At 46.6% G+C, this 25,411-nt stretch overlaps 1 protein-coding gene across 6 annotated transcripts in view; it reads right to left on the minus strand.

Moving 5' to 3' along the window:
* The window catches only part of RUSC2 (RUN and SH3 domain containing 2), a 57,845-nt gene that overhangs the window by 18,910 nt on the left and 13,524 nt on the right, over nucleotides 1-25,411 (minus strand). For 2 of the 6 annotated variants that reach the window (XM_077172130.1, XM_054652651.2), the window contains one exon: nucleotides 16,881-16,986. The gene's annotated coding sequence lies outside the window, so the exon portion shown is untranslated. Of the gene's footprint in view, nucleotides 1-16,880; nucleotides 17,193-17,259; nucleotides 17,480-18,969; nucleotides 19,126-25,411 lie in introns of those variants that run through there. The other 4 variants (XM_077172129.1, XM_077172131.1, XM_077172133.1 and 1 more) reach the window with 4 other exon arrangements.

Below are 25,411 nucleotides of genomic sequence, written 5' to 3' on the forward strand. Positions count from 1 at the left end.
AGAGTCTTACATGGCTGGAACCCTCACCTACATGTCTGCTTCTCCTGGGATGTTTCATCCAGGTTTAGGCTCTGAGGAAGAGAGGACCACTTGGATCAGGTGGTGGATATCCAACCGGACTATTAACTGTGTAACCCTAAAGTCCCCCTCACCTGTAGTCTCCCTAAAATCTCTATTAGCCTTTACACCCCTTTCAGGGGTGTAAAAGCCTTTGCCTTACGAGCCAAAGTCTTACAAGCCTTTGGCTCCTTTCCCACAGCTGCTGCCACAGAGGCTGATGTCTACTCAGCCCAGATCCTGGGGGGCAGATTTTCTTCATCAAGGATTCCTAGGACCCCATTGCTCAAGATCCACTGTGGATGACAGCAGCTCCTGACCCTGAGAGCACACACACACAGACACACACACACACAGACACACACACACAGACACACACACATACCCCCTCTCTTGCTGGAAGGGTGTTCCTGCCTCAATTTGGACCCTGTGCACCACTGATGGCACAGCAGGAGCTCTGGGTTTATCTGAATTTATTTCTATTGCACTCAGCAGAAGCCTATCCTGTCCTCCCACTCCCACCTCACAAGCATTTTGGGTAAAAAGCTGGTCTCTCAGTGCCTATCTTCTCATATAGCCCACCCCACCTTTGTTCCTGCCCTTGTGTCTGATTGTAATGCTCACATCACATCTCCCCACCAGGCTTTGCTGTATTTCAAGTGCTGCCACATTGCATCCACCTGAAAAGCATCATTTTGTAGATACAGACCGTGATGGCAGCGCACTTCATTGCTGAAGCACCAGGTCTCTGCTGCCTCTGGGAAATGGCTGCTTGGAGCAGGCTCCCAGCACCAGCACCCATCTGCTGACAGGCCCTGCTGAGCAGCACACAATTCACGTCAGCACAGAAGCTGCTGTGGGAGGACAGGCTTGCACAGACACACTTTGACATTTGACGGCAAAATGTCAGCACTGACATGCAGCCATTTCCCATCTGTCTCTCCGGTGCTCTGGCTGCACACAGGGCTCTGCCCAGCTCTCTGGCTCCAGCAGCAGCACAGGCTCCCCGGTGGGCTGCAATTCACTGCCCACCAGAGACCTGCAGCAGACAGATGCCCACCCTGCCCTCACCCACGACCTGCTCCCAGAGCCAGGCTCCTAGGTGCAGGATCATAGGTGACATGCAGACAGCTCCTGCCAGGAGACATTCTGATGGCTTCCCTAGGGATAGGCAGGACATTTTGTACGATAGCTACTCCTTTTCTCTCCCTCGCAACCTCTCCTGGCTTCCTCTGGACTTAGGGGTGCAGGGAAGTTGGCAATGGCACTGCCACCACAGGGATTGTTTGGTTCCCAACACCAGAGCATCCTCCCAGGCTGCACCATTAGTTGACCCTTCCTTATTCTGGAAGACTGCAGAAGTATCCTTCCTCTTCCTACTCAGGGTCTGCTACACTGGGATTGACGTTGGGGAATAAAATGCAGCAAGCAGACCAGTTTCAGATCTTGCTGGTTTTGATCAGTTCTTCGTAAAGTACTCACTTCGCTTTTGCAACAGGAAATTTACAGATGTGGTTAGGCAGTTCATACCTGAACATTTTTTGCCAAATCAGTTAATTGTTCTTATTGTTGTCATGAATCCTGCTCAATGCTACACAGACAAGAGCAAACACAGCATCCAGCACTGATTCCTGCCTAGAAGAGGGTATAATAGCAGTGCAACGCAGGGAGACATGCAGGGAGCACCACGACTCTAGACACGCCTATACATCAGCCATTTTATTTTCAGATGTCAGAATTCTTGCCTTCTCCATACTGACACCATCTGCTGCAACATGGCAGATATGGGTTGTTTATTCAGGGAGCTCTTCCTTGAGGTGCTAATGGTTACCTGGAGAAGGTGAGAGCCACGTTGTGGATGCTTCATTCCAAACAGGATAATACAGAGCAGGGACAACAGCTTTTTGTGAGACGCCTGCATTTGGTACGGAATTCCTCATGAATGATTGTACCCCCACAGAAATAAATACACACAACAAAAACTCCTTAACTGCAGCAAAGCTCTAGGTAAAAAGCTGGTGAGTGCTGAGCAGCAAAGGATGGTTCAGCACTGATCTGAGAGCTGCCTATCAGGTCATGCCTGAGCTTTAGAGAGGAGGCTGCGTGCTGCAGGTAACAGGAGCATGCAGAATCCTTTGGGCTCTGCACATCATGCCTTTTAAGTCCTTGCTGACCACTACAAAGAGGCCCTCAAATCCCTCTCCTGTCACACCCCTAAGACTGAGGACACTCTGCTAATTCAAAGGTGGTTGGTGCAGCTTCATGACTCCTCAGCCTCAGGTACCAACTCCTGCCCCTGCAAAATTGCTGAGAAGATGCAGAAGCCACCAGACCTGGCTGCAATTGCCTCCAAGGGCTGACAAGTCATGTGTGGTGGCTGCACACCTCCAGGCATACTCTGATACTTGTTATGGCTCCAGCCAGGATTTTGGAGTTCTAGAGCTGAACTCTTAATATCCTGATCTGTGCTGTCCCCTGCAGACACATGGGGCGACAGGGTTCAGCTGATGGTAACCCAGGCTTCCTCCTAAAATGTAATGCATAGGAGGAGGCAGGCAGAGATATGAGAGAGAAATGTGATTTTAATGTAAAAAGACTGCACATAGAGCACAGAGAATGAGGAAGCAAGCACAGCATCATCAGAACTGTCAGCTGGAGGCAATGCTGGCTTTTTGGAGGATGGCTTTTCTGAACAGATTATTGTTTCTACAAACCTCAGTCACTTCATCCATGAAATTGAGTGTCCAAAGGAAACCTTTAACTGTGAGGGTTATTGCTGACTCCTTCTGTATGGCTTTGATTTCACTGTCATCATCACCTTCCTCAGGCAGACCAAAATTCATCATGTCATTCAAGGGTGAAATATGCAAAAACAGGGTTAAAAGCTAGGCATTCAGTTTCACAGAAGAAGCAGAAAAAATTCTTTTGTATTAGAGCTGCTTGTTCTTTGAGGGTTGTTCCATGTCAAGCCCTGACTCCTACAATGCATTTGCATTACCATGCCTGAAGAAACCTCACAGCCCTACAAAACAAGCACCAGTAGAAATGCTGCAAAAAGCAACGGTTTGTGTGATCTTGCAGACAAAGGCACAATACAGACATCTCCTCTTTGCTCCACGGGAGAGATATTTTCAGTTTACTCCCTGTATGTCTACCTCTAGGCAAAAGGGTTGGGAGATTGATCCAAACTAAAAACCACCCTTCAAACAGTGTGGGGAATCTCAGGGCTCACGTACCAATGCTGCAGTTCATCCCTGCCCCAGCTCTGCCACTACAAAAGCTGCCAGAAAGTACTGGATGGTTTTAAACAAGAATTCATTAGGAAGATTCCAGAAAACTGGAGGGCATTCAGGGAGCAGCATCAGAGAAGAGGATAAGTGGTTCAGGGTGAGTGGCTTGGGAATGGGTCTGAACCATGGAAATGTGTAAGCAGAGAGAGGAGGTGAGGAAGCCTGCAAGTTGTTGCAGGATGAGTCTACTTAGTGGTATTTGGACACCTGTTTTTTACTTGCCAGCTAATACATGTCTATCAAATTCACACCTTCATTAAGTGCTTTATTAAATCATCCAGTGAGTTTAATAAAAAAAAAAAAGAGGTGTAAAAGGAAATGTTTATTGTTTAACTCATCCTAAACCTCCAGCTCTCCTTCCCTGCCTCAGGGGACAGGGAGCATAGTCAGGGTGGTCTGCATGCTCCCAGGGTGAAATTCCTGGGAGCACTTTATGTTTAAAGGGAGGTGCAGAAAAATAGAAAGACTAAATAATTCCTAAACTTCTGCCTCTGCTCAGGCTGATCCCTCTTGTGATGCTATGCAGTGATTCCTGAAAAGACCACTTCCCTTTTCTTCCCACAAAGCCTTGCCTTGGCCAGGGCTTTTTCCAGTGGTTTCCAGGACAGCCTGACTAAGCCCATGATTAATGTATCATTACATCCCAGAACTATATGGGATTATGATGTGTTCCAAATGGAAACCACAGCACGTGACGGTCAGTCACAGCCCTTCTGCTGCTGGCAGAAAGGAGCTGCATGGGCCAGGGGTGACACAGGCAGCGTGAGGAAGGTATTGCCTCCCAGCCAGAGGACAAGAAGCCCCAGCTGCTCTGTGTATTTAGAGTTACACAAGACATCAGAAACAGCTCAAGCAGCAGATCTGTACCAGCTAATATAGGAGCCAGGACAGTGACCCAACCAGTTTCTCCCTTTTCTGTGCTCCCTTGCTCTGTGACTCATCATCTGGCATGTGGCACTCGGCAAGAGCCATTTACAGGCCATGACTCAGAGCATCCACTGAGGTGCTCTGGGATGGAACCTGCTCTTCCTCCTCCTCCTCCCGGCCCCAGCCCCCAGCACATATGCTCCTAATTACTTTATGCAAATCCGCAGAGAAGAAAAAGACTGATGTTTCTAGCTGTTCATATCACACAGAAATTGCTAATGAATTAAACTGCAGACACAGTAAATCCTTTCTTATCACAGACTCTCTAGTAGCAGCAGCAGTAGCAGCAGGAGGGACTATGCTTGCATAGCATCTTTTTGCCTGAGCACTCTGAAAGCTTCCTGAAGATCTTACAACAGCAGAAATCACACAATTCCATTTTGAAGTGCAGATCTGACTGGGTGCTGGAGCCTGGGTTTTGCAGGGTCACCAGAGCACCCAAGAACCCACAGAGAAAGAAAGAAAATCTTTTAAGTACATGAAATTTCTGGGCACACTCAGTACTCAAAGTTGCCAAGACTACCCCTCCCTAACTGCACAGCTTTGGTCAGGCCTTAGTGATCCTGACCTAAAGGGTGGCTTCCCTGTCCACAGCAAGGGGGACAGAACTGGATGACCCTTCCAACCGAAGCCATGGTATTCTTCTATGATTTGTGCAAAGCAGGGCTGCCAGCTGGTTGCCCCATCACTGTGCTCCTTCTACTGACCTGCCTAACTGAGGACCCCACAAACCAGCAGCTGCAGCTGAGTGGTGACAAAACCACAGCCATCAGCTGTGGGTGAACCTGAGTCAAAGCCAGCAGAAAGCTGGACTGAAGGTTTTCCCACCACCTTCTATGCCTAGGAACTGTGAGCTCAAAATTCTCCACCACAGCAGCCACAGGAGGCAAGGAATGGAGTGTTTGGCTGAGGGAGTCAGGCATCAAACTCAGCTCGGCTTCAGGAATCAAGGCCAGCTCCTGATCTGTGCCTGCACAGGGTGGCAAAACTGTTCCCTAAGTCTGTCATGGGGCTACATGCAATGGTGAATGGGCAGCTGTTCTTATTCAGGTGTCCACAGCAGGGTGAAGGCTCCTGAGATGACATCAAGAAATGGAGAGGACATGATAGTCTCAACAGCACTGGAGATTTCTGGGCTTGCTGGGATACATTTCTGGGATATGTAGCATCCTTATAATTAGAATCACAGATTCATAGAATATGCTGAGTTAGAAGGGACCCATCAGGATTATCAAGTCCAACTCCTGGCCCTGCATAGAGCACCCCAGGAATCATACCACTGCAGGGAGAAAAGGCTTGAAAGTGGAAAATTTAGTGAGGGGGAAAACCAGAATTGTCACTCAAGACAACCTGGCAGCTGGGGGATGCTAAGACTATACACTGTGGGAAATTTCATGTAATGTGTTTTCTTTGTGTTGTTTTCTGTCTGTCTTGAGAAACAGAATTTCTGTAGAAGACAACAGAATGCTGTCAATGATTTAAACTTCATTCTTCACACACTTGGGTCTCCTGGCTGGGAGAAAGAGGGATGAGAAGCTTGGAGGTTACAGAAAGCACAGAACTGTGAAACACTGCACATGGGCCAGGCCCTTTGAGATGTGGAGGCCCAGGAATGGGCCCATGTGCTTTTGGTCCCTGCTAAGATGGAGTAAGGTCAGCAGTGTATGCATCCCCATCTGTTTTTGAAACCTTCCAGCCAGCACAGTGATGGGATAAATCTACTCTTTGCACTGCAGCTGTGATTGTGGTCACCTTGGTTACTTGCATCTGTCAGTTCACACAGCCCTGCACCACGCTTTGGAAAGACCTCTCAAAGAGAAGTGACATATCACTTGCATTGGATTTTCTTCCCTAACCCTTACTGGAATCTGGCTTCAGGCAACATAGTGTTGGCCAGACCATGGCAAAGCAGATGACCTACTTATCCAAAGCTTATGGGAGGATAATTTCAGAAGCAGTCTTCATCTGCACAAAAAAACCCATACAAAGCCAGCTCTACCTCAAGTAGTCCTACATCTTCCACCATCTTCATGACTTGGGGAAAAAAGACAAGCTAAGGCCTAAAATGGAGACAAAGACAGTCTGTCTTCACTGTGAACAAGGTCTTGCTGCAGCACAGCTTAGCACATCCACATAGACTCCAGCCACTCTGTGGCTGTATATCTTCCCTATTGCTTCCTTTCTGTGCAGATTAAAACTGGCATTGCACTTCTGTCCAGACTATGTACTGCAGGAATCACAGCTGCAAAACAATCCCTGCAAGAACAAAAATTCTCCCTGCAAGACAAAAGCATTAGTGACCACTTGAAAAAGCCTGACAAATAAAGAACTCCACTTTAAAATAACTCTGTAAAAAGAGGCTGTAAAATTATGTTTACTGTCTCTTCAACCCAGAGAGCCACATATGTAGGAATCACTCTCAAGTGAAAACAAACATTTCTGGGATGGCAGGTCACAGATGTGCAATCTCATGCAGCTCAACAGCAGAAACAGAACAGACAGCAAAAGTGGCTACAGGGGAGTCAAGTAAAACCACATCCAGGCCAAGCTCTTGGAATAACAAAAAATCACCCCACAAGTAATGGTAAATAAAGCAGCTAGAAATGTCCAAAAGTGCCAGCAGGATTATTTTCAGACTGGAACACAGCGGTGCTGCAATGGTTTGCTGCCACACCCCAGTGAACAGGAGAAGCAGTGCAGGTATGGCATTACCTAGCAGTGATGGACATCGGGTCTGCCAGGCAGCCTGAATGCCTGCATCTGCAAAGCTGCATTAAATGATGCAATCCTACACGGAATTTAATGCACACCGCGTGCAAACAAATCAGGAGTGCCAAAATCAGGCACAAACAGAACACATCTCAGCAGCAGCCTGCTTTTACTCGATGTTCCTCTTCCACACTGCACATCTAAATGGTTTTTCAATCAGCAGCTGTGACCAACAGCTGACTCCTGCTCAGGCTACAGGAGACTTTAACCCTTCCTAGCCCTAGGCTGTTCTACCAAGACCAGAAGAAATGTCTGGATACACAAGAAGACATTTTCCTGTGTTGCTTCTGCAGGAATACACAGTCGTCTGGAGGCTGGCAACTCCCTGATTTGGGGATGATAGCATTGTACAAAGCAAAAAAGATCAGTAGCCCAATAAAAGCAGCATCTGAGGAGTTAATACGTAGAATTTATCCTGCCTTCTGAAGGACATTAAGACCACATATGATATAGATGTTGGTATTATATTGCATTATATTGTATTATATTGTATTATATTGTATTATATTGTATTATATTATATTATATTATATTATATTATATTATATTATATTATATTATATTATATTATATTATATTATATTATATTTACATGTATATATATAATAATACAATAGAAATACATTATATAGATAATACATTAATACATGGATATATATGATAATAACACTGATACCCAAATGCTTTTACACCCAGGCTGGATTTTACAGTCCCTTGAAGGCAGCTGGAGGACAAGACTGTTTAGCACTCATATTTGAAAATGGAAATTGCCTGATTACTGCTAAGATCATGAATTTCTTGACCCTATTTTTGGCCAGGTAGCTGAACAAACTGCAGTCATGTCTGAATCTCATTTCAGCAGAGTTCACTGTGGGTAAAAATAAAAAAGGCAGAATTATTCCTGGAATGTTGAGACAAGAAGTGTCTGATGTAGGAACAAATCCTTGGGCCATTGTGAGACTACCCTGTCACAACCAGCCTCCTTCATTTGGGAGTGGTTTACATTGCAGAGCACTGTAACTGCCCATCGAAATTTACAAGACTAGGCAATCATCCCTCAGTGTCCCTTTTGTTTTTTGGAATTCTTGCAAATTTTTAGAGCTTGTAACTTCCTGAACCAGTGCCTTCCACTCCAAATTACATGCCACACTAGTAGTTATCTGTCAGTTCTTTTGAACATAGGGATATTTAACTTCATTACTTGTCCTTGGGCTAGGGCAGGGAGAGGATCATATTTTCTAGTCAATTTGCCAACCTTCAGTGCCAAGATTTCCCTGCTGCTCAAGCACAAGAGTATTCCCAGATCCTTGGTCCGATTACCAACCTCTCTCTAAGTGTCCTCCTGAAGTGTGGGTGTGTTTGTATGTTCACATGGCTGGCAGCAAGGCAGAACTCAAGAGATTCTGGATGAAACCACAACATCAGTTTATATAACAGAATATTTTCCATGCAGCAGAACTAACAAAAGGCAAGCCAGAATCTTAATAAAATACTTATGAAGCAGACCAGACACTCCTAATGATTACACATACTTTCCTTCTGAGAGGGAAACCATATCCCTTGTAGGGGCTGGCAACCCAAACTGAGCTCAGTTTGTAAAGCTCTATTCAGGACAGTTTATTTTAGGATATCACTCCACAAGACAGCTCATGTGCTAATTAGGCTTGAACGACTGGGCTCAACAGAGCATTAAGGGTAAAGTAAATCTGATAACCCTGGATTAACCAAGGTCTTCTGCTGATCATATTGGGCCACACAGACCTATTGACTAGGGAAAAAAAAAAGAGGGCAAACAAGGATGATCCTTGATTCTGAGAGCAGTCAGAGTTCCAGGAGACCCACCAAGTCTACTGAAAGGATGGCCAGGTCGGATTGGGCTTGGAGCAACCTGGTTCACTGGGAGTGTCCCTGCCCATGGAGGGGCGTGGGATGAGATGGGAACTCCAGGGTCCTTTCCAACCCAAACTATCCTATGATTCTGTGAGTAGTCTGCTTTTAATCACTTCAAAGGTGTTTGAGAGAACTGAGGAGACACTTTAAGACTGCAGGCTCACAGATCTTTGCAGATAGGACATGTTCACATTTGAACATCTTCCTTCTTGATGAAGCTGTTGCATCCTTTCTGGACCATTAGTCTCAGAGAAGATGTAGCTGAGACAAACCTTTGCCTGTGTTGAGCCCTTGCACTGAGAGATGGGCCTTAACAAAACCACAAGGTTTTAAAGCTCTGCAACTTCTGAACACATTCTATAAATACACTGGGTAGTCTTATTCACAAGAATGCCAAGCCATTTGGGAATACTGCTGGGCTTTGAAGTTTGAAAGCAAGATTCACGGACTAATTAATCACACTACGTGAAAAGTATTCATATTATCAGTTTCAAATAATCCTCCTTTATTTCCTGGAGTGCTTTCACATTACAATCAGGGCACCTCATAAATCCCGATTTTCTTTCTCTAGATTGTTCAGTATTTCGTATCACAAACCTCACAGTTTCCCATTTACCACAAGTAACTTCCATTTTTTCAATCTCTCCTCTTAGGAACATTTTCCAGAGACTTTTTCAGTTTCCTAGGCAGTTTCTCAATTCCCTCCAGCTATGCATTCATGCTTCTGAGCTGGGGTGACTAATTTCACACAGTTTTCCAACTGGCAGTGGGATTAGAAGCAGTAAAATAATCTTCCATTCCATTTCTTATATACATTAATATCCATATGTATATACCTGCCAGTTAATGTCCCTTATGACCAGGGTGACAACCAGTTACTTTTTGCAGTTTAGTAATATCAGTTTAATGAGCTGGAATGCATTTAATCAGTTTAATAAATTGGAATCAGACGAAGTATACTTTTGTGACCATCTTCTCTTACACACACTTATGTAACTTATCAGCAAGCTAAAAAATTTCAAGATTTCCAACAAGAGTAGCCTCGGATAAATTTGGGGATGTTTTTAAATATATCTGTTGTCTGAGGAAAGCAGCTGGTTTTCCCTCGTCTCTGGAGTGTGGGTTTTGGAGCTTGCTCTCTCAGGCTGCATAAATTCTCAGCATGTCAACAAGCAATTTCTCTTTGAGGTCCCTCAAGAGCTAAAAGGGTCCTCAAAGTCTTACTAGGGTCTGGGCTGAGGGATATTTCTCCAAAGTGAATTTTTCTCACTAAAGCAGTGAGGTCTAGTGGCCTACACCCTTGAAAGAATGTTCCCCTTTCATTTTGATGGGCAGGCAGAGATGGTTGTTGTGGTTTTTCTTTTCAACCTCAACTCTGCCAAGGGGAAAGCAGAAACGAGGCACTGGACGAAAATCCTGGCTGTTGAATGTGCTCTGGTACAGAGCAGAATCACTCCTCAGTGCCCTGGAACAATTACAAATGCATCATTTCAGTTTGGGGTGTTTCTCTACCTTGCGGTACCAAATCATGTCACCAGCACAAAGCCTGGGAGAGGTCAGGGTTATGGAGATGGAAATATTCTGTGCAGTCTCTGAAATTTTTTCAAGTCACCAAGAAAACCAGAGATGGCAGAAACCTCAGTGGATCCAAAATGACTCCCGGTGTCTCAAGCAGATACAGCCAAGCATAAATTGAATGGCTGTGGCTGGAGCACTGCCACCTTTGTGCATCAACCACGCCCATGCCACTGCCTGTCAGTGCCAGGACACATCTGTTTTCATGCAGTTTCCCCCTTCTTCCTCTCCCATTGTGCTACGGACTGGCTAGCCCTCCTCACCAGGGTCAGGATGCTGGAGGTCACCCTGTGCTCCATGCTCCTCACCTCTCCTCTGACCAAGTGCTTCACCAAAACCAGCCACTCTGAGGAGCACGCTGGAGCAAACAAGCTGTCAGCTTACTGTAATAAGCAGTCCCCACCCTCAGAGTGCTTTATACAGTAATTATAAATAGCAAGGGCCTATGGAAATGAAAATGAGGGACATGACAAGGGGCTGAAAGTGGAGGAGACATCTGCGTAAGGACAATGCTCTCCTCAACAACATTCCAAGCACTGCAACCTGCAGTTGGAGGACAGTAGAATAAATTAGATGCCAAATCTCAGCAGTAGAGTGAGTTAGATGCCATTCACTGTGGATGCATGTTGCCAGTAGGAAATGGCTAAGTGCAGATGCATGCTGAGATCATCTTGCTAGTTTTCTGAAGGGAGCTACAATCACTGCTCAGGCTAAGACACACTTGGGCAAGAAACCCCTTAGAAGCCACAAGAGCAATTCACAGGAGACCAAGTGGTGAAGGAGAGGTCGACCAGAGTAAGCCTAACCCCAGGCAGATGTGTCACTCCAGGTATCAATCATCAGAATGAATTAGGCCAAGCCAAGGAAGATACACTGTGTGGGTCAACAGCATCTTGGGACCAGAGATATGAAACACTCACTCCTCCCACTGGATCTTCTCCTTGTGTGGGCTTATCATTTTGCCACCTGAGTTACTGGAAAAGGTTTGAGGGTGGGGCTACAGGGAAAAACACCATATAAGCAAACACTGTAATGAACCTGCCTGCCAAGGGCAGAAAATTGTGCTAGCACAATAATCAAGACAGGTCATTCTCCGTGCTAAGAAGGGCATCTGGGAGTACAGCTATACCATCTGAGCTTACACAGGGGCTTACACATGGCAATGAAGCCTGAGCATCCCTGCTCTTTGCCATAGGAACCCCAGAGAGGGACCAAAAGAAGTTATCTTGCTAAACAAACCTGGGGGAATTGGGCCTACAGGCAAAAGGAGGCAAAGCAGCCTTGTGGCTGGTCCTGTACCAGTGCAGGCAGACCAGACAGAAAAGAATGAGCACACTGAAAGCATTTAGGGCATGTTCTCCTAGAAGCAATGGCAGCTACTGTGAGTTCATAAAGAATAAGGTGAGGTTCTGGAGTCAAACTGATGAGATTAGTATAAATTGGGTAGGGAGCAAGGACTCTAGTCTGAGGTAACAGTGTGTCTGAGGAAAGTATCAGCTGAAAACCTGATATTTGCTAGGGTTTTCCATACTAATTTTAATTGAATATTTTTTCCCTACAACTCCCAGAGCAGAAAGTCCCTTCCTCCCAAACAGAACTGGTATCATTTATACACTGTGAAATATCTCTGACACTGTCCCCAAAAGCATAACAGGGCAGTGACACTTGTTCTCTGCTTCCAGAGAGCATTTTGTGTTGGAGCACAGAGTGGCAGTTTGGTGGCAAGGCCAGTTTCCCATCACTTGCCAAGGGTCAGTACAAAGCATTGCCAATATGGCTCAAATATTGATTATTTATCACTCAAAGCTACTGCCAGCCCCACAGCCTCAGCACTGCCCAAAACCCAACACATGGTCTCTCTTCCAGGAGCCCAAACTCAGAACTTGAGCCTGAGCAAGAAGTTGCCATCAGCCACATTATGGCCACTCACCAACACTACAGCTCTGCCTTCCCCCTCCATGCCATTTACAGCAGTTAACAAACACAGTGGGTTTTGGTTGGGTTTTTTATCCCACTACCTGTAAATTTAGCAACCAACAGCCTTGCCCAGTAAGAAGTACTTGCATGTGTCTGAGGGGTAGAAAAAAATACTGTCTACATGATCCTCAGGCTGCAACACAACCGTGGTGAGGAGACAAAGAGCTGTGGGCCAGCCTGCTTTTGTGCTCATCTTAACACATATCCTGGCTTTGACCCACTTTTTTCAGAAAATAAATATTAAAATCATTTTCATCAAGAGAGAAATCTGAAACAGAATCAGAGACCAGAGGTATTTTGAGAGCCCCTTTCTTTCTTATTGGAGAGTAAGCAACTTTGAGATGAGTGTAGGGCATGCAGGGAACCTGCTTGGCAGATAATAACAGTAATGGCAAATCCCTGCTAAGGTTTGTCACCAATACAGCTGTCATTGATCATTGCTATGGATTTCACCCCCTGCCAGCCAAGCTCTCTCACCTTCTTCATACCTTATCCCGCAGACTCTCACACAGCTGGAATGTGTTGGTGGGCTTCTGGCTCTTTTGGCTCACGGACTGGCCAACCAGAAGCAGTTTATCCCCATCAGAACACTGCCCATGAAGCAGCAGAGGTAGAAATGAGGCTTTCCACTGCCAGTCAGATTCCAACGGTTTCCACAAGCATGATTCCTATGGTTTCCACAGTAAAATCTTGTCCAGTATGGGCTTTGATTCCACAGCTGACAGGAAGGTACCTCTCCCTCCAATCCTCCATCTCTCAGGTACCAGCAGAGATCTCCACGTCTCTTACACTGGATTTACTTTTTTTGGGTTCAACTATCAGAACCTTGCCTCCTGAGATGAGTTTTCACCCAGCACCCATGATACAGAAGTTGCTTCGGATTGAACATGTCAAGCTGACCCAGTTTATATTAAACAGAATGGTAAAAAGCAAACAGAGCTGTAATGAAACGTTTTTAATTTTTAAAGAGCAGATCTCTGGCGCGTCAGAACAAACAGTTATAATGCCAACAAGAACAAACAGCTTTGAGAAGTACTGCAGAAAATATTTTGAATTTAAGTTAAAAAAAAAATCTAGACTCACCAAGAAAGATGAGGAGATTAGAAGAGAAAGGCTCCTGATCAACCTGAATCAACACCAAGAAGGATATTAGTGGTAAGAAAAACAGCACCTTCAGTGCTGTTTTGGCAAAACAAATATTGAAGCTGCAGCAATGACAGGTTGGATAATACAGAGGGAAGAAGGTGCAGAAAAGGAAATTAGCTTTTGACTGGAAACAAATTCAAAAAGATGAAAGCACTCGAGTCAGAAGGACAGGATATTCTTGATCCCAGAACAATGGAAGAATTGCTGGCTGCTCACAGCTGGCAAGTGCACTCTTGATAAAAATACCCATTAGAAAAGAGAGGAAAAAGGTGAAACCATGTGGCTGACAAATATTAAAGGTAAAAGTCTTTAGCTGTTCTGCAAAGGCAAGGAAAGTGACCCATGTTAGATTTATCAACCTGCCCTTACTATTACATAAGTCTTTCCGAAAACACTAGAAAAAAAATAAGGGAAATAAATTAAAAACTGGGCAAAGCACAAGAAGGGGTTGCAAAAGTCAGAGTATTGTCTGGGTATCAGGAACCACACCAGAGTGAGATCTTGACTCACCAGGAACATCAGACTGGAAGAAAATGAAGGTGTCTGGGACTAAAAATTTGTTCTTTGTTTGCTCACACAGCCTCAGACACCTGGCAAGCAGTAATGGAGCTGTGGGCAGACCATCCCTGAGTTCACAGCATATTCTCTTGGGCCACCTGCACTTTCTGCAATGCAGGTCCAGGTCCCTCGTATCTAGAGATCCAGCTGTACTTTATCTCCATCATCTGCATCGATGCAGCGAGGAAGACACAGTCCTGTGGATGATTTCAGTCAGTTCCAGCCACCAGAACCTCTTGCCCATCTTTCAAGGCAGAGATTATCTGTGCACTCTCACTGCTTAACAGATGCTCTTGTAAGAGTGGTAGCACAGCCTGTATGCCCTGGGGACATTCCCACCCCACACAGAGGAGGCTGCATCACCTTTTTTTATTCCTTAAGGCAGGCATTGTACACACACACACACATATATATATGAGTTTTCTTCCACATGCTGATGCACATATGTGTGTCCTGTACATTCTGTTGCACATCCTGCCCTCCAGCCCATGATGTGCTGCACACAGTCACGCTGTTGTTACCCACCACTCATCTCCCACAGGAACCTGCTCTGCAGCAGCACCACAAACCCAGTCTGGTGATACCTGCAGGAGACATCCCGCTCCCTGCTCCCAACAGCCTGAAAGGGTTGGACTCTGGGAGACACAGAGAGGTTTTCCCAGGTCCAAAAGCAAGACAGGGGTGAGAAGGAGCTGCAGTTCAGGAAGCTTTATGTTGCTTCCAGGACATTGTCATCGATCTGCAAGAAGGCAACACGCCACTTTGAGATTTTGCTGGAAGCCCTCTCCTCCTCATCTGGATCACCCTGCACTGAAACTCAGAGTTTGCTGTCATCATTGGGTATAAAGGCAGTGGAGCCTTGTCACTCCACAGGGACAGAGAGGAAGCAACCAAATGAGAACCTGCAGCATCAAAATGGTTCCTCCGGAGAACTACTGCAGAAAAGGCTGTGCTGAGGATCACCCCCACCCCCACAAACCCTGCAGGGCTGCACACAGCACTGAGCGTCTCGGGGAACACAGTGAGAGGCTGGAGAATGACAACAGAAACAACACATTTGCATTCTCTGACAATGACAACCCTGAATTTCCCCTCTGTGTGCTCTCCCACTGGTCTCTGACCCAAACCTCCTGCTCCCCCAGCTCTGCAATGCCTCTCATCTGCCTCCTCTTTCCACGGTTCCTCTGCAGCTCTGCTAAACATCTACCATTTTATCTACATTTTTCCTGTCATCCTGTTGCTCTTTATTGGCCTAAAAAGCTTTGTCTGAATTACTCTTGGGTCACTGGCAAATGGGAAAAAAATTTCGTAAATAGGTAAGACCAGCCAAGCTCACTCTTTAGCAACACTGGTATAAAAGCCTGCAGGTGTGTGGAGATAAAAATACAGATCTCTACTTCCCTTGCACTCTAGTACACCTTTATGACACCCATCAATCCACACCCTGTATGATATGTTACTCTGTGGCTCCCATTTACTTCAGATTCACCCAAAATCCTGCAATTGCAACCCCACACACTCAGCATTTTCCATGACTCCAAAAGACTGGATCTGCTATTCGATTATCTCCTTTTGTTATGACATTCCCATTTGCACATTCCCCTACAGCCACGTCACTGTAACACATATACCAAAATCTCATTCTTTTATACTTTTGCTTTATTGTTCTCACTGTCATGCTGAACGTTGCCCCTCCAGCATCTATATCCCTATCCCACATATATCCTTCTCTTTGTTCAAGCCCTTCTTCTATTTGCAGAGGCAATTTAATGGAAGGATTTGTGCAGAGGGTGGGGGAGGGAGGAAGAAGAAGGAAGGCAGGGAGGGAAAAGAGGGATTTGGCTATAACAAGACCATGTAATTAAGCTCCAGTAACTGGTACCCAGCCTGGACCCCTGATTTCAATAATTAAAAGCAGTAATTTCTCCATTCCTAGATAACCTTTCTCATCTGATCCGTGAAAAGAGGCAGGGAGAGTGCATCCATTTACACAGCCAGCACAGACACACCCTGGCAACACAAAGGACTCCAGCCTGCACAGAGCCTGTGTATCACTCAGCAGAAGGACATTGTTTTACATGACATGATATTTACCCTAATGCCTTTTGAGCAAACGATTTACCAGTATTTAGGGGAGGGAAAAAAGAAGGAAAAAAAAAAAAAGCTGAAAAAAGAAGGCAAAAGCCACAGTGACAGCAACCTTTCCTCTGTCTGAGCCCTTTGTCTCTGTCTTTTCATGGAAGCACTGTCTGTCAAAACAGCTTTTGAGCTGCACAGCAGCATCACCGCCAGGGATGCTCGGGGAGCATGGCAGCGGTGGAACCACAACAATCCCAATGCGTGCGGGCTCGGCTGCCATGGCAGGCACAATGGAGAGCTGTGCGGAGGCACTGCCAGGGCAAAGCACGACTCGCCTCTGCACAGCCAGCCCCGGACATGACAGCTGCTGTTTCACAGCTACAATGGACAAACACACATTCTGCACGGCAGCCACAGCCTCCTCGCTCGCTCCCATCCATGACAGCCACAGCCAGCTCCAAAGCAATGCAGCCTCTGAAGAGACAAAGCAACCCTTAAAATCCTTAAGCTTCGTCGGCTGGCTGGCATCCTCTGCAAAAACAAACCGGCCACCGAGCAGCCTGAAAACCAGCAGCACAGCTGACACCCACCCCGATAATTCGTCCATCTCACCTTTCCACAGATCCTTCGTCCCCCGTCTCCCGTCAGTGAACACACTCTGCTCCGGCACTCCTGAGCGCTCAGATTCCAGAAGGCTCCGTGCTCTCTCACCAGGATGCTGTGGGAAACACAGAGTCAATTTTTTTTTTTCCTGAATTTTTTTTTTTTCTTCACAGCTGCATCCCTGGCAATGCAGAGGGTCTGCGCAATCACATCTCCGATGCTCCTGCTGCTGTTGCTGCTGCTGCTGCTGTGACGTTGCTGCGTGTGAAGGAGCAAGCATGCCCACAGCACCGCCACTTCAGCTTGCAGTCAGTCCCTGTGGAACTCAGACAAGGCAGGGAATGGGAGGGAGCAGAAAAGGAGGGGATAATGGAGGATTGATTCTTACAGGAACAGGGAAATCAGGTAGGCAGCATTAGGAGAAATAAAAAGATTGAAGCCTGTGCCGTAAAATAGAGCTGCAGCATCCTATTTTGTGATGAGACTGGATTTCGGATGCTGTGTGCTTGCAGGCTGCCTGATCTCTTCACCCTGTCTTTGCAAAGGAAAGCAAAACGGACTGGAGTGTTCCTACTGTTGATAATGGCAGCTAGAACCCTTGGAGATAAAATGGCAGTCTGCAAAGCAATGCAGAGGAGGAGGAGGAGGAGGATGGGAAGACTGCAAGAGGCTTCCTGAAGCTTCTTTAAATTTCTGTAGTGGCTTGCCCTAGACAGCTTCATCAACAGTATCTATACAGCGTCCCTGAAATGCAGACACCTCCAGAGCAAGACACAACCACCACCACTTCCCACAGTGCTGAACCCACCTGGCAGGGGCACGACATCTGCAGTCCCTGCGCTCACAGGGGACCTCAAATCAAGGTCCCACCAACTCTTAGCTGCAGTTTGTGATTAAAGCCCATGACCTGGGCTAGATCACAGCATCTCACAACTCACAGCAGATCTTCCTACCTGAAGAACAGGGGGTCACCACCTGCAAAGCTCAGGCTCTCTTGCTATCTGGAAGGGTTTTTCCATATCTGCCTTTCCAGAGGCAGCTGGTGAGAAGGGGGGATGGAACTTGCTCCATAGGCGGAGTAGTGCAGCTCCCGACAGGGCACAGTAGCTGTGCAAGGGACAAATGTGGCTGCTTTTGCTTTTCTACTCGCTGGGGCATAACCACATACCCCAGAAACTCAGCTGTGCTCTGGCCTGTGCTGTCCCAGGGCAGATGTTTCTAGCACTGGAGCAGCATCCATCCTGGAGGGACCACTCACATTACTGCCCTTTCTCATCCAGTCCCATGCCTACAGCCCTGCATAGAGCCAAGCACAGCCCAGAAATTGAACCACCCACACTGGAAAAAGAAAAACCTGTGAACCCTAGCCTCCTAAAGTGAGGCTCTGTGGGAAGTGAGCAGATCAAAGCAAGGCAGAGAAGGTGCAAAATTGTTACATAGACATAGAATTCTAAGAAATTAAGAACTGCCACATGGCTGAGTACTTTTTACTTTATGCGATGATATACCCAAAGCAGCAAACAAGTAACACAAATACAACAACCCAGACAATATAAAACTTTACGGAAGCTTCTGCCTCTGGAGAGGTCAAATAAAAAAAGTTATGACATAAAAAGCTATGACAGAAAAGTGTTAGACTTATTACTGGAAGGGGCTGCCAATTATCTCAGATACAAATTTTTAAAATGTCTCTTCAAGAAATATTTAAATCATATTTCTGTCAGAAAACCATGGGACTGGGGGGTGGTTCCTACCAACAGCTTCAGAGGCAAGAGTCCAGGATTCTCCCCAGCTCAGAGACCACTCCATTGGGAAAAGAGGAAGGGCCTTGGGCTGTAGGCTGTGCAGACTGTTTGCAATGCAGGTGCCAGCATCACAGATGCAGGTCTGCTACTCACCTCCAAACCACAGTGAATGGCCCCTCCACCAGTCCCAGAGGTCAGGCTCCACAGTCAGTTTATTGGTCCTATCAGCAGCACTTGCTGCTCCCCAGCCCACTGCCCACCTTTCCTGGCATGCCTGGGACCCACTCCACCAGCTGGTCCTGTTCAAGAGGCAGGGACAATCCCCCAGGAGGATGCAGGAGTGAGGGACCTACCTCCATGCCTGGCCATTGCAGCAAGCAGAAAGCCAGTCCTGGCAGGCGCTGCTCCAGCCAAGCTGCTGTAAATGAGACTATTTACTGCGCTCCCATTAACGTGCAGCCCCAGGACCCCCGTTTGGCCAGGCCCATTGTACTGTCAGAGTTAATTAAGGCAGGCTCAAGCAGACATCTCCGGCCCCTTCAGCTGGGACAGTCAGGGAGCAACAGCGAGGAAAGAGATGGAGAGTTTCAGCTGTGGAGCCCTGTGCAGAACAAGGAGCATTTGTTACCCAGGAGACTCGTTCCCACAGCAGAGAGGAGAATGGAAACTATTTCGGTGCCCTCCCCAGTCCTCCACAAGCATTGCCAATGCTGACGCCAGGAGGTACAAATGCTGGCAGGCTGAGTGCTTGCCTTCATCCCTGCCCCTGCCACAGGACACTGGCATTAACCAATTCACTGACAGCAACGCCTGTCTGGGCTAGCAGACACACACACACCAGAGCAGATGGAGTCGGGGGGTATTTTCTTTAAAATCAGCCAGAGCAGTGAAGCAGCCAAGGGGTTCCTGAAGAAGCACTCCTATTTACAGGTCTGTTCCCAACATAAATGTCTCTACCCTCCTCCCCAAAATACATTCTGCATGTTCCCCAGATCTCAAACTCACATGGCCTCGACCCTCTGCAGCACACGCCCCTCTGCAGCATCTCCCTCCCCAGTCTGCCTCCCTCAGCAACAGCTCTAGGAGCTGACGGCCTGTCCCAAAGCTCTGCAGGCAGCAGGAGATCTCAGGTACTAATTAATAAGGAAGAACAAAGCCCTTTCTTGCAGACTGTCTTCTAGGAGATGACTTCTATTTGATCACAGAGATGAGTCAGTGCAAGAAGGGGAGCATGGCTGACTCCGCGGTGTCATGCAAGGAGGAAGCAGGGATTCTGCAGGCTGGTGGCTGTATTCCTTGGAGAATGAGGGTGAGAGAGATGGAGGTGTCAAGACATGCCTGCCCCTACAGTAACAGGGGCTCCCATTTTGCTTCACCTGGTCAGGTGCTTCTCACAGACTCCAGTACCCTGCAGTGTAGGTAGCTTGGCAGGAGAAAATTCCTTATTAAGCAATATCAGTCTCACTGTCCACAAGCATCCCAGGTGTTGGGCAGGATTTTTGCAATCTTGCCTTCTTACCCCATGTTTCAGGGCTGTCAGAACTGAATGCACAACACAATCTCCCACCTGTGAATTCCAGTAAGGAGGCACATCCTCCTCCCAGTCCTGGGCTGCAGCAAAGCTTACCACTCTGCAGGAGCCACAGGTGCTGCACTCACACTGGAAGTGAGCTGTACACGTACCTGGGGTTCTTGCTGACAACAGCTAGGTCACAAACAGATCAACTGGGTGTTAGAAAGCCCAACACATTTCAGTCTTGGGCTTCTTCCTTCATATACTATGCAGGAATTGGCTGCTAAGGTCAGCACATGCCCACATACAAGAAGAACCCATTCCATTTTTGCCACAACTGCGCAGTAAAATCACCCACCAGTGGACCCAGCCTCCCACCTATTTGCTGTAAATCTGCTCCAGTGATGCATGAACTGGAAACAGCTCAGCCCCAGATTCCAGTCAGCTGTCTGGGCTGTAGTTTAGACATCAAGCACTATGCTAGGACAGGTCTTTAATCACCTCTCACCATCAGGTGTGGGGCACAACCTGCCCATCCTTGGAACTGCCAGGCAGCCCCAGCTGCTGCCTCCAGCTTACAGCTGTACCCCAGCAAAGGGAGCTGTCTGACACCTCCTCCTAAAGGGTGGGCATTTTGACCAATCCCTCATTACCTTCAGTGTGTCCATGCCTCTCGAGCAAACAGAAGGTGGTACAAGCAACAGCAAGCTCTCCATCACAGCAGAAAACCTGTGCCTTGCTATCTGCATGTGCAACAGCAGGAACATGCCTAGGATATACATTCTGGCCACATTTGTAGCATGGCCACAGGGACATCTTCACTCTTTCCTATGTGCTGGACCACTCAGAGCAAGGCAAATGCAGCTCAAACTTTCCACCCTGCTTACCCATTGTTTGTGGCAGAAACCTAAATCCCATGGCAACCCCACCCAGCACCAACACCATCCAGGCTGTTTGGGAAATGCCGGAGAAAGGGATGTTGGTCAGAGTTGAACTAAGAGCATGGATCTGCTCAACTGGAGCAAGGAGGAACTAGAAAACAGGAGCCAATACAAAAGCAGATGATGAAACTTCATCATAAAGGAAAACTAAAATAGTTCTCCATTCCTTCAAGGTCAAACAACATCTCTGTCTCTGACACACAAAGATCAATGCAGGCTGATTGTCACTGACCTACACTTGGCAACTTTTCTGTTCAGTGGGAACAGACACAGGAGCTTTTGAGTGAGGGGTCAAAAATCCAAGCAGACTGATAAAAACATATGTTAGCACAGTGGAAATGCCTGCCCTTAGCCCTCACATTTCCCTGGGGGATCACCAACCGATCCACACTGAGACTGCTTTCCAAGGGGAACTGAGGACAGAGGCACAGGAGTCTGTGAGGTTTTGCTGGTCAAAGAGACGTTCTCAACATCCGAATTCACCATCCCACCATGATGACCCTGTGTCCCAGTGAACTCTGCCCACTGCCCACAAAAGCAGTACTGATTTCTTCAGGACTAGCAACCCAAGGCAGGAGCCACACCACCAAATGAGGAAATGGCTTCAAAGGGGAAAGTTGTTGCTGTTTTTTTTTTAAAAAGTTGGACATTTCTTGTTGCTTGCTGTCTTCTAACAGAATTAATTCCCTGAGTTCAGTCCTCTGATGTTTAAGAACATTCTCTGAATTTCCAGCTTATCTTTATCCATGCACAGCTCACCCCTATTCACTCATGTTCCAAAAATGAGCTTTAACGTCAGCATTTATCCAGCCTGTGTTTAAAGTCGTATCATTTGAGTTCTCTAATCACTTCACATTAGGTAGGCTTTCCATTTCTTTGATCATACCCATATTCCTTCTCTGGACCCGACCCAGTTTGCACACAGCCTTCAGAGAGTGACTGGAAATGTTCACAGTCTTCCAAGCAAGGTCTCCCATGCCTTAATATACTAAAATTTCCCCATGTCTGCTAGAAATGCTTTGTCCAACGTGTCCCATTGGATGACACATATCTTTTCCATGGCTACATCATGTTAGATGCTGACAGTTATCTTGTACATCACTCTGAGACCCGGAGTTTTCCCCCGCTGTCACTTTCCCCCAGTGAGCTTTCAGACAGAGCTGAACTTTTTGCTCATTTCTCAGGCACACAGCCATTCAATTTTGAACTATCCAGTTCCTGCGTGTATTGTTCTTTAAGGAATAATCCCAGCCCTTCCTGCTGAATAACACTGAACAGCCTCTGATGATGCTTCCTTAGCTTTGTGTCTTTAGGAAATATCACTATTGAAGTCTTACTGTTTGGAGCACAGAGCATTATTTCACGTACTGGACAGCTTCCATTTTGAGGCTGATCTCCACTAACAACTTCCCTTCAGAGCAGTAGTTCCTCTTTCAACATTCCTGTTATCTTGCTCTAGTCTGCTTACTGCCTCTTACTTCTCAAAGGGTGCTATGAATGGAAGAATTACACACAGATTAAAGGGAGGCAGGACAAGCACTTAAGAGATCCATTTCAGGTTATTAAACAAACAACATACTAGCAAATGTCCTGGAACAAATAGACAAAATAGGGTACTTTGTGTCCTGCTCCCTCTCTTTGCTGACCATCTGCAACAACTTCTAGAAAAATCATACTGGGCAAGGTGGTTCCTCCATCCCAATCACCATCTGAATTCCCAACTTGCAGTACTGAGGTCAAATCCTTCCTAGTGCTGGCGATTGATGCTTCACTGCCCAGGAACAGAGGCCCTCACAAGCTCCATAAAAAGTCACAACTCCCAGATAGGGCTAGTGCTGGCACGGCTTTGCACAGGGCTGGGCTCAGTTCCACATACCTCCACACTACTGAGGCATCTATGGGAAAACTAAACCCTGCCCACAACCAGCTGCCTGTCTCCAGTCCTTTCCAGCTCAGGATTCCAGTATGTTTGCCCCCCAAAGGAGGCTGGGGTAACAGGGATATGTGAATCACTTGGAATTCTGTGTGAAAGGGAGAAATGACGCTACAACCCAACTCTCAGTGTGCATCTTCCACTCCTAATACTTAGTACTGCCCAAGCAAGAGCACAAAAAAGTAGCTGAATGTTTCTAGACATAGGGAAATCAGAACACAAACAGCAGAGCAGCTCCTGGATCATGTCTGAAGGCTCAGCTTCGATCTGATAAACCAGGCTCATAAAGCTGCACAGAAAATCTTGAATTAAAGCAAAGCCTGGACATAACTGATCTAGACTGAGGTTTCAAGGTGTTTGAAGTAGGAGCTCAGCTCTAAGAGCAAAGCTCTTTCTTCAAGCACTCACTTAGATATTGATGCTGCACTTACTGGGAATAAAAACTCTCGCCAGTCAAAAGCTTGGCAAAAGAAGCAGAAAGGGTATTATTAAAAAAAAAAAGGCATTTTAATCTGGCAAACAATCATTCTGAATCACTCTAAGCAGCCATGGTAACAGTGGATATTAAGGTGTTAATGGCTTCACTCCTATTAAAATTAGTTTTCAAAGCAGGATCAATGCTACCCCCAAAGCACCATTTAGCTAAATAACTAGTTTCACAATAACTTAAGAGTTCCCCCCTGCCATGAGGAAAGCCTTAAGTTGCCACATAACATAACACACTGGGGCTGGTGAACTTGGCACCCACAGCACCGCTGCATTCTGACCTCAAATAAAAATTATGTACTTCCAACTAAGCAGATGAAAAGCTGCAGGGCTGAGCTGAATGTGCAGCCCTGAAATGGTTCACTGTGTACACAGCACGCACTGCTTGAGGACGGTGACTGCTTATGCCTCCCATGATGTGCAGCAAAGTGACATTCCCTGCCCACTCCAGGGGCATGGCTGGGCTGACTCAAAGTGAGGGTGATTGCACTGCACACGGGGCTCAGCTCACAGCAACTGCAATCAAGGGATGAAGCAGAGAAAGGGCAAGCAGAGGAGAAGGAAAACATCGCTGTTGGACGCACAAGAGGCCACATCCAAGAATGGAAAAAACCATCCTGCCCTCTTGCTCAAAGACTGAGTCATAAACATTTCAGTTTTCCAAGGCAACAGTAAGTATGAAAACTGTTCTGGATTTTCCTGCCCAGGGCAGGGAGGTTGGAACTAAGTGATCTTTGTAAGGTCCCTTCCAACCCAAACCATTCTATGATCATATGATTCACACAGAAAACCCTCATTAACATCACTCTGCACGTGCCAAACTCCTTCTCAGCCATCCCTGTTCTGAGCAACAGCAAAAGTCAAACAGAGACATCTGTGAACTCGCACAAAGAACAGAAAGTTCCCAACAGACTTCCCAGCTCTCAAACATTCCCACTCCACTTTGCAACAAAGCCCAGGGAGTACATAACCACTTTATTAGAGACACATGATACCAGTTATGGTTGTTTGTACTGATTTTCCCTCTAAGTTTCTCCAGTCACCACCCAAACTGGACACACAGTGCTGCTTTGCACTGTTACCTGCCCCAGCTGTTTTAGTGGCAAATATAGCAGTCTTGGCAGTTGCAAAGCACTCTGTGATTGAAAGACACTTGGATATTCACTCCGTGCTCACCTATCAGCAGCAACAGAACAGCACAATATGGGCAGGCATAGGGCTCCAGTGCTATACAATTGACTGCCTGGGCTCCTGAGCACCCACATCCCAGCAGGCACCTAAAAAGCTGCAAAGGTGAGAAGGAACAGGACCACTGAAAACTTCTCAAGGCCCTGTCCACCACTGGTACATTAACCTGCAGGCCCTCAGATGGAGCAGTTGTCTCTTACTCTTCACCTGTGCTGTCTACAGTCCTGTTAGCTGAAGGGATAAGGGCTATACACAAACAGCAAATTGGCATAAATTATAGCCACTACCATAGCACTTCACACAGCACAGACTGCACATCCCCACCTTTAATCACTGTGCATGACTTGCTCATTCAGAAGGGATCTGTGGTAACTGCAGATCACAGGCAGAGCTTGAGCAATAGTGGCATTTTGCTCTGAAGCAGGCAAACAGTATGTAGAGGCTGTATGAATAGGCATGTCTTGCATGTGCAAGACTTGGAGTCATCCTTCCCCTCTGCCCCACACTGGCACACAGCTCATGGACGTATCCTAAATGGACAAACTGCTGAGAGCTTGAAAACAACACAGAAAAAAAGGAAAGAAAAGAGTAAACTGCAAAGCAAGTGGGTTAGTTCTCAGGGGAAAAACAGGGGGTGCATTAAAGCATTCCAAAATTTATAAAAGGCTGCTGCCAAGAGCAAGTGGACAAGCTGCTCTTCACATCCTAAACAACAAGAAGAGGACCCCTGAGAG

This window comes from Agelaius phoeniceus, chromosome Z, assembly GCF_051311805.1.
Source record: "Agelaius phoeniceus isolate bAgePho1 chromosome Z, bAgePho1.hap1, whole genome shotgun sequence".
In the NCBI taxonomy this organism is placed as follows: Eukaryota; Metazoa; Chordata; class Aves; order Passeriformes; family Icteridae; genus Agelaius; species Agelaius phoeniceus.